We start from the raw sequence: 20,404 nt of genomic DNA, 5'->3' as shown, positions 1-20,404 counted from the left end.
ATAAGAGAAAAACATATTTCAAAATAAACCCCTTTTAAAAAAAATAAATTTATGATATTTTCCACTAACAAAAAGGGAACACATCACTATGGCCTTAGCCCTTTGGGCAGGCCAACAAAAAAGAAGTAAAATGTAGCATGCAGACCAGATGGCGAGCATGGGGGGTACACACCTGCAAGGCCTATCACTGTGGTTATGAGCTTTATTAGAGCAAATCAAGCGGAGATGTTGCATGGCACATTGGGGGGGGTTGGGGGGGGGGGGGGGGGGGGGGGGGGGGGGGGGGGGGGGGGGGGGGGGGGGGGGGGGGGGGGGGGGGGGATGAGGGCGAGCGGCGCCGGCAAGGCGACTTGTGCACACGTACGGTGCAAGGCAAGGCAACTAGTGCACATTGCACACACACACTCGGGGTAGTTTTCAGTAGTAGCCCTGAATCTCTACATCTGTGTGTGTGTGTGTGTGTGTGTGTGTGTGTGTGTGTGTGTGTGTGTGTGTGTGTGTGTGTGCAGGCGTGCAACGCCATGGTTTGTGACTCCCAAAGGATGTGAGCAACAACAGTGAGCATGTGAGCACTCAGTGAGTAGGTGAGCAACGGTGGTGAGTATGTTTGTGCATGCGAGGGACTAGGAGCGCGCTATGAGAGTGTGGTCATGATGGTGATCATGGTAGGGATAGGACGGGCTTGCAAACTTGTGTGTAGTTGCAACGGGCTTTGAGCGTGTGGTGATGACGGTGTTATAGAGCCACGGAGTGGTGGCACAGGCTGTAGTGATGAATCATGATGTGCATCCCTATTGGCTAAAGGTACATGGTGCACTGCCTTGCAAGGTAGGAGTAAAGTGAGGTAGGAATATGCAATGAGCAAAGGGCAAGGGAGTCGTGGCGAGAGCGGGGGACACAAACACGACGATGGAAAGCACGGACATATGATAGTGACAACACAAAAGACTTTTCCTCCAAGTCCCCAAATTCGCTGAAAATTTGAGGGCAAAATTAATTTGTTTCGGTGAAAGTTGCCTCGCTAGGTTGCCATGGCAAGGAGGGGACTGCACATGGCGGACATCGAGAGGGCAAGCTGTGAGTGAAACATGTTTTGCTTTTGAATCTAAAAGATTCCACTGGAATCTTGATGACAAATTAATGCTTTTGTGCAAAGTGGATGGTGTTCATATTAGCGACGCTCACACAGCGACGCTCAAAAAAAAAAATCCCGGCATCGCTATGAGCGTCGCAAATTTCTTTGTAAATTTGCGACGCTCATAGCGACGCCGGCTGGGCTAAAAAAAAAACCGAGCGCGCTCAAAAACTAAGATCTCAGATCTAAGTTTTTCGGCACCCTCAAGCAAGGAGCAGGTAATGCTCTCCCTCTCTCTCTCTCTCTCTCTCTCTCTCTCTCTCTTTTTCTTCTCCACACACACACACACACACGAGGAGAGGAAGGAGAGCCAGGTATGCTCCTTCCCTCTCCTCATTCTCATGTTCCCTTCCCCTCTTTCTCTCTCCCTCTCTCTCTCTCTCTCTTTTTCTTCTCCACACACACACACACACACACGAGGAGAGGAAGGAGAGCCAGGTATGCTCCTTCCCTCTCCTCATTCTCATGTTCCCTTCCCCTCTTTCTCTCTCCCTCTCTCTCTCTCTCACACACACACATACACACACACATAGTGTTTTTGAGAGAGAGAGAGAGGGAGAGAGAGAGACAGGGAGAGAGAGAGTACAAACAAAAACAAAAACGCACACACACATACATAAACAAAGAATGCACACACACATTGAGAGAGAAAAAGAGAGAGAGAGCATGCATAAACAAAAAACGCACGCATTGAGAGAGGAAAAGAGAGAGAGAACATGCATAAACAAAAAACGCACACATTGAGAGAGGAAAAGAGAGAGAAAACATGCATACAATCCAAAAAAACGCACACACATTGAGAGAGAAAGAGAGAGAAACTAATTTAACGTCGTAGGAAACTAATTAAAATTAAAAGAACTAAAGATCTAGCCGACGAGGAGTTGAACTCAAGACCTATTATTCAAGAGGGAAATGGCATAATCAATCTATCATACTTGGCATGGGTGATAGAAAGGTTATACCATTTATCTCTTTTTATTGGCACACACATCCACACACGCGCACACACACAAGAAGAAGAGAGTTATAACGTCGTAGGAAACTATCTTAAAAGACGTTAAAGATTAGGTTATATGTAGATTTACATTAAATTAGATTTAGGTTTATTTTTAACTAGATTTACGTTTATTTACGCTAGATTTAGATTTACGTTATATTATATTAGATTTAGGTCTCCATAGACTGCGATGCCTGCATGAAGCGGGTGAAGAAAGCCCTCAATGGAATATAGGGTATTGCTGCCTTCACTCATGGTGGGCTCCGTCGATCCAAAAGTACTGGTGAAATGTCTTCAGAAGATAGGGAAGAAGGTGGATCTTCAAGGCGGCAAGAGTCACTACATCCCCGACACAATGACCATCTAGACAACCTCTAGTCATTCAACAGCAACTTCAAAGTTAGTAACAAGAGCAAGAACGGTCTAAAGGGCCAATTGCTGTCGTCAGATGTGGATGGAGATGAGGCAGCGTCACCGCCGGAAGTTAACTCCCACATCTTTAGTGATGAGAATGCCAACTCTTGCCGAGTTATGTGAAAAATTATGTGTTAAATCAGTTTTAAGGTTCTTATAATCCCTGTTAGTTTAGTTCTTTGTTTTTAATATAACATAATATATTTACGTTAGATTTAGATTTATGTTATATTAGATTAGACTTAGGTTTATTTAGGTTTACCCAACACACCACACACACACACAACACACACACAAGAAGAAGAGAGTTTTAACGTCGTAGGAAACTATCCCAAAAGACGTTAAAGATTAGGTTAGATGTAGACTTACGTTAAATTAAATTTAGGTTTATTTTTAGTTAGATTTACGTTTATTTAGATTTACGCTTATTTACGTTAGATCGAGTCCACGCAAGAATTACTTACGGTTTAGGGTTTAGAGTTAGACGAACAGTGAAAAGATCTACTGTGAAAAGACGTTAAGATGCTGTGAAGTGCTACAGCTAGAGAAGAGGCAAAGGGGTTTTTTCCACTACATGCAGTATCATGTAGACGTGGGTGTGTAGATTTCTTGTACCCACAAATATAGGTATTGACCAATAAAGACGAGATTATAACCCGGTGGTTCTGATCTCCCTGCACCTCTAGACCGAGGTGTGCGGGGATTGGACATGACTAGAGAATGTGAGGTAAAGAGAGAGAGAGAGAGAGAGAGAGAGAGAGAGAGAGAGAGAGAGAGAGAGAGAGAGAGACAGAGAGAGAGAGAGAGATAAGACGAAGAATGCCAATAGAATATTAAATTTGTTGTCCAGGTTATAAGTTTTTTATCCTCATTATGAGTAGCGACGAGGATGTGAGACCGTCCAACCGAAACACCTATCTCTCAACGAGGGTCTTATGTCCTTGTAATCAATGCAAGCATGCTGTGCGACGGACACGATGTGTTTCTTTGCAGCACGTTCGTGAATTTGGCGAGTTCGATCCATCTATTATAGATCGAGTTGTTGCCAATTATAACTCGTCGGACTCTGACGCTGGCCAACAAGCAGCAATCTTGCAACCCAATAGACGTGTTCGCAGGCGCTTTGGTCAAGCAGCATATGTGAGGCCACAAGATGTAGCCTCTGACAGCTCAAGGGATGATCATGCAGAGCACATTCCCAACGAGGCAATGTTTGAGCCCGAGATTGATGAAATGATCGAGACGAATATGGATTCAGAAAGGCTTATCTATGATGATATGAAAAGTGAAGCCTATACGCCATTGTATAATGGAGCACGTATGTCTAGATTGAAAGCACTCCTGGTTCTTCTCAACATGCAGGCAAAGTTTGGATGGAGTGACACTAGCGTCACAGCGCTTTTCAGGTGATCTATTACAATTAGTTTACTTTAATAAAACTCTAAATGTATAATGATCTGATAGATTTTGACACGACTGTATCATATTTTTATATTGTGTAGATTGCTGAAAGAGCACATACTACCAGCTGACAATGTGATGCCAGATTCCCGAAATGAAGCCCAAGAACGCAAAGTAAAAGAGACCATTCGATCTTTGCGGACCCCCACTGGCGTAATGCACTCGCTCCGAACGTGTTTTACTAAAGAAGGAAAGCTTACCGGTTTGAAGTCACACGATTGGCATAAAATGTGTCAGGTACGTTCATAGTGGACTTTAATATCATTGCATAAAATGTGGACTTTAATATCATTGCTGCACATACTTTACAGTTTATTTTACCGGTTGCCATTGAGGGATGTTTGTCTCTCGACATCCGTAACACAATCTACAAACTTGCAAAGCTGGTGCAATGGATCTCACAAAAGGAGATCAACGTAGACTCCATACCTTTCGCCAAACTAAATGCTGCGGAGCTTGTGTGCATGTTTGAGAAACATTTTCCTACTACAATGCTAACCATTCAGGTGCATCTTCTTGTTCACATAGTTGATGAGGTGGAAATAGCTGGCACAGTTCATTCCAGATGGATGTTCTTCTTAGAGCGTTTCATGAAAACGCTTAAGGGATATGTGCGTCAAAAGGCATGTCCGGAGGGTAGCATGGCAGAAGGTTGGTTGGTATCAGAGTCCCTAGTGTACATTGGAGAGTGGCTAGAGGGACACGCTATGGCGAACCATAGATGATGAGCGCATATCTGGGATTGTCATGTGCAATCTCGGTGTTGAGAAGAAGATGACGGAAGATCTAGAGGCTAAAATCAACCAATTTTGCATGCTTCACAATCCAGTGATGCAAAAGTGGATTTCACAATATGAGGATGCAAAGCAAGAGCGACAAAGGGCACGAATCGAGTGGAGACGGGGAAGACGACCACCGATGCACTATCCAGCGGTTCTGGAGAGCCTACCAACCTTCATGAGCTTAAGATGGTTGCACAACCAATTGAAAAGCGCACAACAATGCGGTGACGAAGTGACTGAAGAAGAGTGGGAGTACTCTCGGGGTTGCGCGACCAAGGTAAGTTTGCAATGTACGACTAGCAAGTGACTTTATTTATAAACGTTTGAACGGCCACTCATAATCTTTGTTCGTTGTAGTATAAGTCATACACATCAGCATGGTGTAAAGGTCGATATTTTAGGGTGGAACGAATCGACAAAAAGCGTTTTACTCAAGATTGTGGAATCATGGCAAAATTTGAACAGTCTAGTCGACGACGTTCCTCTGATGCAGATCCTGTGGTGGTGGAACTCACTTACTTCGGCACGCTGCAAGAGATTTTGAGGATCGATTACAGAGGATTTTTTGTCGACTTGTTCGACGTGCAATGGTTCAAGATAATCATGGAGGGTCTCAACGCTACTGTGCGTAGAGGAGAGTCTGGTTTTCTTGAGGTGGATTCTACTAAGAAATGGTCTGACCTAAGAGACACTTTCGTACTACCCGAGCATTGTGAACAAGTAAGTATGTAAATAGTTAACATCCCCCTTTTACAAGTTATGTGCTTGAAAGCTCTCATGTAAGTTATGTGGCTCTAGCAGGTAATATTTCATCCTACAAAGTCTACATCAAACTGGTGGTACATCATAGAGGTAGCCCCTTGTAGTGCAAGGACGTATGAAGGCTACCATGTGCCAATCACAACGGCATCAATGGAGGAGATCAGAGAAGATGCTCAATCAGAAGCCGCTGCGGGGGTGCCAAACGAGCATCAAGATGCTACTACTCTATATGGGGTGCATGTAGAGGATCTACAAAATGAAACAGAGGATATGTGTTTAAACGGAGAGCTCTATATAGATATAGGAAGTTATGCTGAGTTATGCGAGGATGAGAGAGAGATCTCTTAAAGCCACAAATATTGTATTTGAACAATTTTGCTCCGTGTTGTAAAAGCTCTGGCTCTCTAAGTACCTTCCATGGTGTATAACGCTCTTTTCTACTCGCGCTCACATCTTTTGATTGAAAATTTTGAGTTTTCGACTTGCCTCTTCTATCACTCAATTCATTGTGTCATTGTATTTATATGCGTCATTACGTCATTGTATTTAATGGTCTTTGCGTCATTGTCTACTCTATTCATTCAATATTAAGTTTAAATATTCGTGTGTTTAATGCAGGTATGGATGACGAGGAGTTTCTTTCTTCTTTGTCACCGCAGCAAAGACAGTGGTACGTGGAGCGTCATCGCTCTGGCGCATCATTGCGCGTTCCTACTCCATCCGCATCCCCCTCTCTTTCGGAGCATTCGGCGCGCTCTGAAGCTTCGGCGTCGACGAGACGATCTTCACACTCGTCTAGACACCGACGCTCTAGTGGTGGCGGTGGCGGTTGTTGTGGGGATTCCGCCACCGATGCCTCCACACCGCCTCGTGTTCGACGAGGCTCTTTACCCTCCCCTTCTTTGCCCGCCCCCACACCAGCCACAGCATCGCCATCTACGCCAGGTTTTGCACGGCTGACTGTTCCTAGAAGCTACACACCTCTACCTACTCCGCCAGGAGCCACCCCACTCGACACTCCTCGCTTCGGGGCCCAGACGCCGGTGGAGACACCTGACGTCCGTACCCCTATCGACACGCCGCTAGAGACCCCTGCCAGGACACCCAGGTTCACGCGTCACCGGCCAGAGGGCTTGCCTTACTCCGTCGACATCAGCGGCGGCATCATCATGGATGATGACGGCAAGAAGGTGATCTCGCGCATGCGTGGTCTTTGCTCTCAGCTGTTTAGACACTACATACTAAACAAATGGAGTGAAGTACCAAGTGATTTAAAAAACAGAGTCATCAGCATACTTCATGATGAGTTTCCCGTTCCAACACGGGATTAGCGCTTCAATGAAGACCTGATGAAGATTCGAATGCGCGAATACTGCAAACACAAGCGTTCCGAAGTGCAAAAGCAATCAAGAATGGGTGGAACAGGCCAGATTGGCTGGCCAAAGAAGATTGGAAGAATGCGAAGAAAGCAGCGCGCGAGAATCCCGACAAGTGGAAGCAACAAAAGGATGCAGCCAGAGCGCGAGTAGAGGCAGGGAGCTCGCACCACTTGGGGAGCGGTGGATGGGCATCATTTGAGGCCGATTTTGTAAGTGTTTTCGCATTGCTCTTTATGTTCGATAGTTTAGGGTTTATGAGTTTTTTAATTCTAACATAATGAAATCTTTGTATGTTTTGACAGTGGTCGATGACAGGACATGATCCCACACCGTACGAGCGCGAGTACGCAGGCAGGAAGGGCTTAAACGCCCTGATGGACATTCTCAGTTCTCGCGGCGGCATGGTTAGTATTAGGGTTTACTCTTTTTTATTTTTTGTATTGTTTTATAAATGTCGTTATATGTTTATACTTACTGAAAGTTGTCTTATTGTCTTTTTTTGCAGAATCCGACAGATACGCCGCTTGGACGTGATGAGATGTCTGACTAGACGACGTCAGTTTAGCCGTAGCTAGATAGCATTAGTTTAGGGTTTCTCATAGCTTATGTATCATGAGACGGATTTTATACGTCTTTTTGAACCATGTATATTATTACATTTGTCACCGCAGTTCCTTTTGCCAATCAATTCTTTATGCCTATGATGTTGTACAATTGTCATTATTACATTTGCCAATCAATTCATTTTGCCTATGATGTGTACAATTGTTAATTTTGCAAACAATGCGTCTTGTGGGTGACTATTTTGGGTCTATTATCTATCCTTGCACTTTTTTTAAAAAGTGAATCAAGTACAATATGGTTGATGGGTGGCAGGGCAATCAATGTCCTGCCACCAAAAAACAATTCTCTCGAGCGTCGCTATTTATGGCTCTGTAGCGTCGCTATGATCGTCGCTATAGTCTTCTGTGTAACCGTCGCTATATGCGTCGCTATGAGCGTCTCTATGGGCGTCGCTATATAGCGACGCATATAGCGACGCTCTCGTAGCGACGGTTTTAGCGACGCCGGGGGTTATAAAAACCCAGTGTATTTACGTCCCTAACAGCGTCACAAGAGCACACAACCTCTTGTAGTGAGAGAGAGAGAGAGAGAGAGAGAGAGAGAGAGAGAGAGAGAGAGCCAGCACACAATCCTTGTATCCTTCCTGCGGTCCCACAAAATCATCCCCCCTCCCTTCTCCAACCTTGCTCCGAGGAGAGAAGACGACCATTTCTAGCTCGGATACCCCCCCGAATATCCCCTTCCACACTCATCAGCTTCCAGCGTCCGAGCTATCATGACTTGAGAGAGAGAGAGAGAGAGAAAGAGAGAGAGAGATAGAGAGCGCTCAGCTTCACCCTTCCCTCTCTTGCTTGCACTCGGCGCTCGCGCGACACAGAACGAACACACAACTATGTAGTCCCTACACTTCGTGTCCATATATATATATATATATAGAGAGAGAGAGAGAGAGAGAGAGAGAGAGAGAGAGAGAGAGAGAGAGAGAGAGAAGTTGCTGCACGAATGATGGCTCTGTAGACCCCACAAAAGGCACCCTTAGCAGACGAGAGAGAGAGAGAGAGAGAGAGAGAGAGTCCCTCTCGCCTTGCGCCTACCCTGCCCTCCAAACTGCTTCGTGCTCAAGCGTTGTTACCGCTCAAGCACATGTTTAGAGCTGCATCTCGCCAAGCGCTTGGAGGGGCTGTAGCACTTCGAGCACTCATGCACTGTAAGTAGACTATTCATGGTCCCGCCATCTCCTACAGCTGCTGCGTAGGAGGCACACAAACTTGTGTTACAAACCTAATTATAGATTGTTCACGGAGACGCGCCGGTAGCAGGTTGCATTTTGCCTTTTTTTTAAAACCACTTTCTCCTTTGTAGCTCTTTAAAAGGCCTAGCGATCTGATGGACAAGTAGCATGCTCTACAACTAGTCTTGCTTGGTGGGCCTCCCTATGTAACATCTATAGAATATAGCAGGACATATGCAAATTGGCATTTAACATCGTGCACTAAAGGAAACAGAAGCATGACTAATTTGGCAATGGCGGCACTACGTGAAAGGCAGATATACCTTTGGAAAATGCTATAGTTGTTTTGAGAGGAGATGGAGTTTAGTGCTTGGATTATAACCTTGTAGGCCTTGAGAACTTCATATTGACACCTAGTATGGGAGAAACGAGGACAAATATAGTATAGCATCATTGTTTATGTCTAAAGTAAAGATGCACAAAGTGCATTTACGATTGCATTACACTACATGTATTCACTACTTATGCATTTAATTCTTTAATACACCACATGTTGAAATTGTTATTATGTATTGCCTACCTACCATATGCAAAGAGTTGTGTGTAAAATTAACATATAAGTGTATAGTTCTGAAATCATCATGTAGGTAAAGAAAACTAGAGGAAGCAATGTACAAAATTTTAAAACAAGCAAATTGATAAAGCATCAATGGATTGCAATTTGAAATGAAGTACTTTACTGACCTGAAATGTTGTACATATGTTTTTGGATTGTCCAAGCTACACACCGATCTTTGACTCTAGCTACAAAAAAGGAATGTGAATAGTTAAACATTTCATCATGCAATGAAGCATCATAAATTGAATATGTTAAGTATTTAGTGCACGTCATGCAAAAGTGCCATACAAAAGTATGGTCTTAATATGGTGGAGAGTTTGCATTGTGGTCTCTCCAAAAATTATAAGAAACGGAAGCCGTGCCCTGCCCCGTAGCGTTTATGTGTTGCGCCAAGCAAACACATAGTCATGGGGAGTTGGATGGATATAACGAACCTTGCAGTGTAGTCCAGCTGGAGTTGTACGTTTGTGCAATCGAAACGTCCAATGTTTTGAGTATATATTCTCCCTGTCAGACACAAAATACACATTAGGATAAATACATGGTATGTAGCATATTGATTAAGCTTAAAGAGAAATAGATCTAATTTTATTGCATGCGCAACAGCTGGGCCTGATAAGAACGTCGCCAAAAAGGAACTCATTGAAACAAAAACAATGATAGAGAATCGGTATCATTGAAGAGCGCTCCCACTAATTCGCTTGTTTTTGTGAATTGTTGGGCTAGCATAGTTGCCAATCATCTACAAATTTGGCGAACTTCGGCCTCTCGATAGTGGCCTTCTCTTTTTATGACATGTACGAGCTTTATCAACAAGTCAATTTTTGGATCTTAATATTGGCAACGTTTTGGAGCTTACGAATACTTTTATTTTCCGAGTCGAGGTGGAGTTTGTGATTTATTTTGTCTTTATTTGTTACTCTTAATTTGTTGTGAAAGAGTCGAGACTTTTTGATGGTGCTTCTGCCTGCAGAAGAGAGGAATTCAATATTATTCTTGGTTATTGTTGAAATTTGTTGAGGTAGCTGGATCGATGCCCTTTATATTACATGTACAAGCTTTTCATGGTGCTGTTTTTACTTGATTCTTATGAGATTGCTCTTGTTGGCTTTTTTGCAAACACCACTAGCGCTAGTTTATCTCACTCTATAGATTTGTTGGCGAGTCTCACAGCTCCCTCGTCTCTCTCTCATCATCTGATTTGCAGCACGTTGTTTATTTTTCTTGTAGACGACGTGCTACTTCTCTTGGTCGCCCTCATGATTTGTCAACTCTTGCAGGTGACATCCTCCTCTTACTCTGCGTCATCCCTTGATAGTTCTCCAATCACCTTCTTCTTCACACTCTGCTCCTTCGTCTCTGGTGGTCGCACGATGCTGTTCCACGATGCTATTCCTCTACAAACACCACTAGCACTACTTTATCTTGCTCTGCACATTTGCTCCGTGTCTCACTACTCCCTCGTCAACCTTCCTTGTTTGAGTTACAGCACGTTGTTTATTTGGCTTGTAGATGGCGTGCTGCTTCTCCCCTCCCGGTTGCCCTCATGACTCGTCAACTCCTACAGGCGATGTCCTCCTCCTCCTCTGTCTCGGCCCTTGAGAGTGCTCCAATCACCTTCTTCTTTGCGCTTTGCTCCTTTGTCTCTGGTGGTCGCGCGATTCTATTCTCCTTCTGTAGTTCTTCATTTGGCTTATAACTGCAAGTCGACCTCCCGATATAAACGATGCTCCTTTTTACTGGTTAACACAATTGTCACGTAGTCGCTTGAGTAGCACGATTAATTGCAGAACAGGTGAATGAAGAATACATCAGAGGAGGGTCCACCATAGATTAGAGGATGAGAAGGCAGTAGGGTCTCTCTCTCTCTCTCTCTCTCTCTCTCTCTCTCTCTCTCTCTCTCTGTGTGTGTGTGTGTGTGTGTGTGTGTGTGTGTGTGTGTGTGTGTGTGTGTGTGTGTGTGTGTGTGTGTGTGTGTGTGTGTGTGTGTGTGTGTCTGTGTGTGTGTGTGTGTGTGTGTGTGAAAGAATAGATAGAGACAAACCTGCTGCTTTTGGGGAAGCTGCGAACTGCCTGTGGAGAAGTTCAAAGTGCTTCTGAGCGCAATTGAGCAATGTAGACTCGCACAGCGTTTTTTAATTTGATTCAGTCGGTAGCGTAGAGCTTTTGAGTCTTGACGACATCATTTTTTTTTGCTTTTTTTAATCTAAATGTAATGCCACATGGTGGATTCTGCGTTTAGATACTTGAAAGAGAGCCTTGGGCTCACCAAGTAAAAAATGGAAATTTTCTACATCTTTAGAGCTCTTGCAACGTGACGACGAAGTCCTGTAACTGTTGTAGATGCTCAGTGGAACCCCCTTTTTAGAGTGTAGCGAAGACTTAGAACCCCTGCATCCACTAGGCGGGACGGGGCTCTTATGAAGAAGAGAAGTCAGTGAGCGGGAGCGAGGACGTTCTGGATAAGATGCAGAGAAGATCGGTTAGGGGAGCAAGAGGGTTCTAGAAAGAAAGAGAGCTTTGCCGCGCTGAGAGAGAGAGAGAGAGAGAGAGAGAGAGAGAGAGAGAGAGAGAGAGAGAGAGAGAGAGAGAGAGAGAGAGAGAGAGAGCCCTTCGTGAGCGCATCTCCAAGATCAACCAGACATACCTCAAACCATACTTAAACACGATCATGTCGCTTCATCATTTTCTTGATAACATTCAATGCCCACTAACCTATGCGTCGATAAGAGAAAAACATATTTCAAAATAAACCCCTTAAAAAAAAATAAAAATTATGATATTTTCCACTAAAAAAAAGGGAACACATCACTATGGCCTTAGCCCTTTGGGCAGGCCAACAAAAAAGAAGTAAAATGTAGCATGCAGACCAGATGGCGAGCATGGGGGGTACACACCTGCAAGGCCTATCACTGTGGTTATGAGCTTTATTAGAGCAAATCAAGCGGAGATGTTGCATGGCACATTGGGGGGGGTTGGGGGAAGGGGGGGGGGGGGGGGGGGGGGGGGGGGGGGGGGGGGGGGGGGGGGGGGGGAGAGAGAGAGAGAGAGAGCTTCTTTTATAAAGGGTGCAAGGCTTGATGAGGGCGAGCGGCGCCGGCAAGGCGACTTGTGCACACGTACGATGCAAGGCAAGGCAACTAGTGCACATTGCACACACACACTCGGGGTAGTTTTCAGTAGTAGCCCCGAATCTCTACATCTGTGTGTGTGTGTGTGTGTGTGTGTGTGTGTGTGTGTGTGTGTGTGTGTGTGTGTGTGTGTGTGTGTGTGTGTGTGTGTGCAGGCGTGCAACGCCATGGTTTGTGACTCCCAAAGGATGTGAGCAACAACAGTGAGCATGTGAGCACTCATAGTGAGTAGGTGAGCAACGGTGGTGAGTATGTTTGTGCATGCGAGGGACTAGGAGCGCGCTATGAGAGTGTGGTCATGATGGTGATCATGGTAGGGATAGGACGGGCTTGCAAACTTGTGTGTAGTGGCAACGGGCTTTGAGCGTGTGGTGATGACGGTGTTATAGAGCCACGGAGTGGTGGCACAGGCTGTAGTGATGAATCATGATGTGGATCCCTATTGGCTAAAGGTACATGGTGCACTGCCTTGCAAGGTAGGAGTAAAGTGAGGTAGGAATATGCAATGAGCAAAGGGCAAGGGAGTCGTGGCGAGAGCGGGGGACACAGACACGACGATGGAAAGCACGGACATATGATAGTGACAACACAAAAGACTTTTCCTCCAAGTCCCCAAATTCGCTGAAAATTTGAGGGCAAAATTAATTTGTTTCGGTGAAAGTTGCCTCGCTAGGTTGCCATGGCAAGGAGGGGACTGCACATGGCGGACATCGAGAGGGCAAGCTGTGAGTGCAACATGTTTTGCTTTTGAATCTAAAAGATTCCACTGGAATCTTGATGACAAATTAATGCTTTTGTGCAAAGTGGATGGTGTGAGAACCGAGTGGAGGATGGTATGAGAAGTGTTTGCAAGTAGTATGCATGTTTAAATAGTATGTGGATAGCAAGTTGAAAGATCACTATGGCCTACATAAGGTTATTGGAAGAATTATCACAATAAAATATTATGTTTCTTAGAAAAAGTAACAATAAACTATTTAAACTATAATATATTCCAAAAACATCAAAAGTAATGTTAGTTTCCATTTATAAAATGTCATAATATCTAATTCTCCTAAATGATTTTCTCATGTTAAACCGATCATTTAATATGGGGAAGTACCATGGGAGAAAAAGCTAGAATATTGGTTAGGCTGGCAGACCGGTCACAATAGGGATCCAAAGGAGGGAAAATAGGGATCCAAAGGGAGGGCCATCTGCAAAAGAGCAATGTGCAACAATGGCTTCAAAGACCCTAAGGTTCAACCCATTAAGACTTCCAAATGCTAAGGTTCCAAATTCAAAGGTAATGTTCAATGGTCAAACACCAGGTAAAATTGGATGCTTATGTGAAGACCATAAATTTTTCACATATCCCTACATAGGAAGGGACGAGCCTTTCTTGTAGAGAATGAGAGACAAACACACACACACTCTAGCAAGCTCCCCTTACAAAAAGGGAATAGGGGACATATGTTAGCTCCCTAACCCAATTGTCCCCAAGGTGCATTCAAATCCTATTGGATGGCCATAGAGGTGGACCAATGAGAATTAGGCTAGAATAAACCTAGTTTAATTCATTTATTGGGGACTCCTTTTATTCTACGGACGGATCACCAAAGCCTTAAGTACTTCATGACGCAGACCAAGCTCTCCAACAGACAAATGAGGTGGGCAAATTTCCTTTCGCAATTTCATTTTCATATTGCTCATACTGCTGGCAAGCATAATCAAGTAGCCAATGCAGTCTTAGGACGGCCGAGAGTGAATGCGGTTTCCACACAATGATCTATCTTCTATGATAGACGAGTACGCTATTGATCCCGATTTTAGAGATGTGATTTCAGCCCTTGTGCTAGGGAAGAAAGAGGAACCATTTACCTTACAAGATGGTTATCTTCTCTATGGCAATAGACTATGCGTTACTAGCTCACTACGTGAGAAAGTAATGTATGAATCCCATGCTCCTCCTTATGCGGGGCATAGAGGGATTCAGTCTACTCTAAAAGGGATAGAAATATATTTCTATTGGCCTGCCATGAAAGCAAAAAACAAGAGTATGTTTCTAAATGTGTGGTATGCCAAAAGACGAAATTTGATTGGGGTTCCAACCTGGATTTCTTCAACCTTTCCAATCCCTAATTCACCATGGGAGATCATATCCATGGATTTTATCTTTGGATTGCCCAAGTCTATCCATGGGAATACAAAAATATGGATGATAGTAGACAGGTTCAGTAAACAAGCTCATTTTATACCTGTGAAAAAGATTATCAAAGCCCATCAAATGGCTCTTCATATCACAAATCTTCAAGTACCATGGCTTGCCAATGTCCATAGTGTCGAATAGAGATCCTAGAATGACCAGTAATTTTTGGAAGGGTCTCTTTGAGAATTTAGGGACAAGGCTAAAATTTTCTTCGGCCAATCACCCGCAAACGGATGGCCAAAGTGAAATAGCTAACCTAACGATTCGCTTTTAGCTATCCATTTTAGTTTTGGAGGGATGGATTGCCCATGGCTTATTGAAGCCTAGAAACAAGGTAGTTAACAAGCATAGGGGCATCATCAATAGCCTGCTCATTAGCAAAATCAAAGCTATCAACATTAACTTCACTCTCTTTACTATTGTCAGCCATTCTAACAACTTTTAGGTGAAAATTTTTAAGCGTACTTTGGCACTTCAAGCCCTAGTTTCTACTCCTCTTAACCCCTTTAGAAAAGAACTCAAGCTCCTGTACCCGTGGCTCGAATATCATTAATTGCAAGGAATAGAAGAGAGGGTCTTTCAACACCAAAATAGTAACGGCTACTATCAAGCTTCTAATAGCTCAATAGTGGTTAAGCCGTAGGCAAGCCCCATAGGACTCCACTATTAAGACCATAGCTCTCGACAGTGATGCCCCGTCATCTGCACGAAGCAGGCACACTGCAAGGCTGAAAAATCCCTATTATACTTACTCAATTGCAATTAATAATGCCAACCATTTATAGTTAGCTTGAGGACCTCCCTTCTTGAGCAAGAAAAGAGAAACCTTGTGCTTTGATACCAATGAACAAATTTTTTGTCTTATAAGACTCTCTTTTTCTTTATTGTGCACAAATGTTAAGAAGTATGCATGCTTAGGATCAAGTTTGTGGAGATGACGTCTTCCAAACACCAAGTAGAGCTTGTCACTCTACTATGGAAGATTGATAGGACTAATGTGTAGACATGCGTGTGGCAGCTTAGGCTCTCAAGCGCCAAATGGATTAGTCATCCATTCTGGAACGATGTCGTAGGGTAAGATAGGGATCCTCTACCCGCCGCTAGAAAAAGGACTAATGACTAGGCTTTATCTTCTCTACCCCATAGTCGAGGACGATTATGATTTTCAGAGAGAGGTAATGTAATAATAATTAATATCAAATTTCCTTAAATGATTTTCTCATGTTAAACTGATCATTTAATATGGGGAAGTACCAGGGGCAGACCAGTCACAATAGGGATCCAAAGGAGGGGGCATCTGCAAAAGAGCAATGTGCAACAATGGGCTTCAAAGACCCCAAGGCTCAGTCCATTAAGACTTCCAAAATGCTAAGGTTCCAAATTCAAAGGTAATGTTCAATGGTCAAACTCTAGGTAAAATTGGATACTTATGTGAAGACCATAAAGTCTTCACATATCCCTAGATAGGAGGGGGCGAGCCTTTCTTGTAGGGGATGAGAGAGAAACACACACACACTCTAGCAAACTCCCCTTACACAAAGGGAATAGGGGACACATGTCAGCTCCCTAGCCGAGTTGCCCCCAAGGTGCATTCAAATCCTATTGAATGGCCATAGAGGTGGACCAATGAGAATTAGGCTAGAATAAACCTAGTTTAATTCATTTAAAAACACTTGATAAAAGAACCAATACAAGTTAAGCTCTCTAGAAAACTATTGGACAATCTCTCAAGGGGTCCAATGAGCATTCAGCAGCCTAATGGCTTGCCTAATTGTTATTGGCCAGAATACTAAGGGGTCCAATGAAAGTTTAATTGCCTAAAAATCCCACAAAAGGAGAAAGGGGAACACATGTCACAAGGCTATCACTTATGCTTTTTAATTATCGTTAACTAAGCTTTGCGAGGTCCAATGGGATGCCAGCATGAGTAAAAATCAAGAGGGGTTGACCAAGAGAGAGAGAGAGGGGGTTGATTTTGGCAAGGTATTATCACACACACACTCACACAAGCTCATGTGTGAAGATAAGAAGACTCTCTCTCCTTCTCAAGCTTTAATGGAAAGCTCATCACCTACCCAAGCTTGTGAGAAGGGAGGCCTTCACCAACAACTCTTCGCTTTGTGATGCAAATCCAACCAAGAGCCAAGCTCCAATACATGCTCATCTCCTCTACCATGCTAATTACTAAGCTATGCTAAGGTGTTATGAGTGATTATGTGAGGAGATATACTTCTTTCTCGTAAGAATACTCCTTCTTCCTCTCAATCGACTCTCATACCCTGTTAGCTTCACCATCTTTGAAGGTGTGTGAGGTCTTGGGTCTGAGACCGTGAAGGAATTGATGTTGTGTTTTATAAGTGTGAGCTTGGTGCTTGAAGCTTCCATCTTCATTGCACCAACAAGTTATTGAAGGAACACAAAGTATTGTATTGTAAAATGTTTCCCTTTGAGGGGGAAAACCTATCATACAAAGCCTTTTAGAAGGGGGACCGGCTCCATGTAAATCCGGTCCTCAAATGTTACTAGTTTAATTTCTCTCTCTTTTTGAAGTATTGTTCATGCCTATCTAACTAGGTGTTATGCTTTTTGTTGCTCTCTCCATCCAAGCACTCTTGTTATGCTCATTAGGAATCTATTCTAATGAAATGCTCACTATGTCTATGTTATTTTCCGCTACACACAAGTTACTAGACCATTAAATGTTACATAAAACATCCAAAGGAGCTATCTTGGTTGGTTGAGTACTCGACCATCATGATCTGAATCATGGATTCGAGTGCGGTCAACCGATCTTGGTAACGCTCATGGACGTTTATATCATCTCGCACGGGATATATGCGATTTGCTATTACAAAAGAAAGTTTGCGTTTATAATAAGAACGTAGTTAGAGTTGCTTTATAGTCTTCTCACTACCCCAAAATATGTCCTAAGGTGTCAAAGTATGGATTTGCAAGATGTGCATTAGGTTAGGTGAAACAAGATGTTAGCTAAAATTTTCTCTTAAAGTAAGGACTTGCAAGATGTGCATTATGTCAGTGGAAATTTCCTCTTGGACGCTTTGAGAAAAGCATCACCTAACATCATAGATCGTGTTATGCCATGCATAAAATAAGTCACACATTCAAGCAAACCCAAAGGTGCATAACATCTTGCTTGCCAAGCTTGAACTTTTCACACACTAATATATAAACTAGCCCTCCTTTATTTTATTTTATTTTGAAATGCTCATTCGAGCTAGATTTGTATTATCTCATAAAAAATACATTTACGCCCTAGCATATCTTTTGCACAGGGGTTTCCACCCAATACAACACAGTTTGTTCAATGAGCACGTAGCCCCTTACGAGATTTGTCACCACTGTCCACACATGGATCCTTACAATAAATTTCAAATTACAAGAATTTTGTTATAGATTTCCCCAACTCGTTTTGGCGGAGCTTGCTTTGCTGCTTTCTTCTACAAAGGATAAGCACTCAGCACGTTTCCAAAACTTGTGTTTTGTCCAAAGAATCACATTTCTTTTGAAAGAGTAGCACGCTTTTGGACTGCCAAATTGCTCTTAAAGCCGTCGCTCTTACTAAACATATGTTAGTAAGGAGATCCTCATTATGAATGCATCTAGAGCCCATAGCCACGTCGCGTCTAAAGAACGGAGTGGCCAGCTGAGAGTACACCCATCTACATAGTGAACTTGTAAACTCTTTGATTGCCGAACATTCCCAGAACAGGTCTAAGAGGGTCTCATTCGGGTGTTTACATCTGTTGCAATAACCTTCTCCTAAGCCTCTTGCTTTGGCCTTCTCCCTTGTAGGCATGACTCCGAAAAGCACCTTCCAAAGGAAACTTTATCCCGCTCGTTGCATTTGGCCTTCCAAATGTTATGCCAACTACCTGGCTCCATTTGTTTGAACTCCACTTTTTAGCAGAGATTCTATTGAGGTGCTAGACCTAGTCGTCACCAGAGTTGCACATCTTCTCATAAATAGATTTAGTACTAGGTGAATGGAAAGGTCTTTTCCCAGGCCACTTCCACGCTTTGCAATCGACCAGTGTGAAGCAGGGAGGGAGGGTTACGTTTGAGATTTTAGCCAATGAGGACCTCCTAGATAGAAAGTCTGCAGATCAATCTTAGATGCTCCAGGGGGTACGAATCCCCTTTCTGATAATCCCAAAAAGCCTCTACGGAGCTAAAGCCCTTGTTATTGAGACTCTTGGAAATTTCAATCCAATACCAATCGAGGACTAGGTCTTTCACCATGGGTCCCCAAGGAGATCAGTGTCTTACTGTTCCCTTCTAGTACCTGTTTCTTTCTTCCACCTGAGTGAGGAAGCAACTTGATAACATTTGTCACTAAATTTCCCCATAAATCCTCCTATTTTAGCCTTCACACCAATGGGTTGGAGAAGCCTATTTTGTAAGCCCAAGTCGTGCGAAGGTCCACCTTTAGACACCATGCGGGACTCCATAATCATTTCCCTTGCCATACATGCCCAACTTTCTTCAGAATTCGCCAAGGTGTAGAACAGTTTGGCGCATAATGCCAAACCATGAGTGACAGGGTCAGAAATTCCAAGACCCCCTTGAGCCTTAGGTCTCGCAACCCTACTCAAATCGAGCCAAGACATCACAGTTCCATAGTTCATAGTGATGAGCTAACAAAGGCGCCACCCTGACATATAGAGCTTGGCTAATTTTCCACCCTATCGCAGGTACACATCGAGACAAATACATCCCAATATAGCAAGAGAAACAACCTGCAAGGGGATGCCACCATGTCAGTTGAGCTGTCACCTTGCCCCCACGTGTCCACCATACCATCGTAAACCAAGCAACCAAAGCCAATCAAGGGATCAATAAAAAACAACCAACGGACGACCTGAGCCCTTCCATCATTAATCTCCACAACAGCCCAAGCGAGGCTAGATGCAATGAAATACCATCAATGTCACAAGATACAAAACCACTAAGGGGAATGAGGGTGTCACCAAGGGTTCCCTACCGCCACCAAGAGACTACTTGCCCCTTCCAACCAAATACATTAGCAGAGTTTCCGAACCATGGCAAGCATTTTTCACTTTTGTGCAAGGTGGGACAGACCCCGAAGCAAAAAAATAGTGGTGCGATGAGGTCACCCATGAAGCAAGGCACAGAAGAGCAAAGGCCCCCTTCCCACCTCCCTCCCCCCTCAGAGGATGGCCTCTGCTCCTCTGCACTGCAGATTCCTCCCCCCTCGGAAACAACTAATCCGGCCATGCTCAGCTTCCTGAAGTTGCAGAACATCCTCCCATACCCTGTCGAGGCTGCTCAGAGCCCTTCCCGACTCATGCACGCCTACGAGAGCAGACACCATAATTGCCCATAGATAGGGTTCAACGTGGCAATTGCTATCCCTTGAATCTCACAATTCTGGAGGCGTGGCAATTGTTATCCCTTGTCAAAGTCTTTAACATGCAAGCTAACAATTCAAGGGGCATGCACCACTTACAATCACACAACATAAAGGGGACATTGATGCATAGATGGCCTCCGGATGAGAGGTTATATCTCATGATCAAGGGGTAACCATTGAGATATGGGTGCATGTAAGCAATTCAAACACGCAAAACATGCTAGCTTACAAACACAATACAATGTACACATAGGTTCAACTTTATTCAATGCCGTACCATGACATATTACTCATATCATTATAGAAGTCCATATTCATGATGCTACATGTATGCCATTATTGTCATGCG

This window comes from Adiantum capillus-veneris, chromosome 15 (genome assembly GCF_014529385.1).
Source record: "Adiantum capillus-veneris isolate H3 chromosome 15, ASM1452938v2, whole genome shotgun sequence".
Lineage (NCBI taxonomy): Eukaryota > Viridiplantae > Streptophyta > Polypodiopsida > Polypodiales > Pteridaceae > Adiantum > Adiantum capillus-veneris.
The sequence above is the reverse complement of the archived record's forward strand: the minus strand, read 5'-3'. Positions refer to the sequence as shown.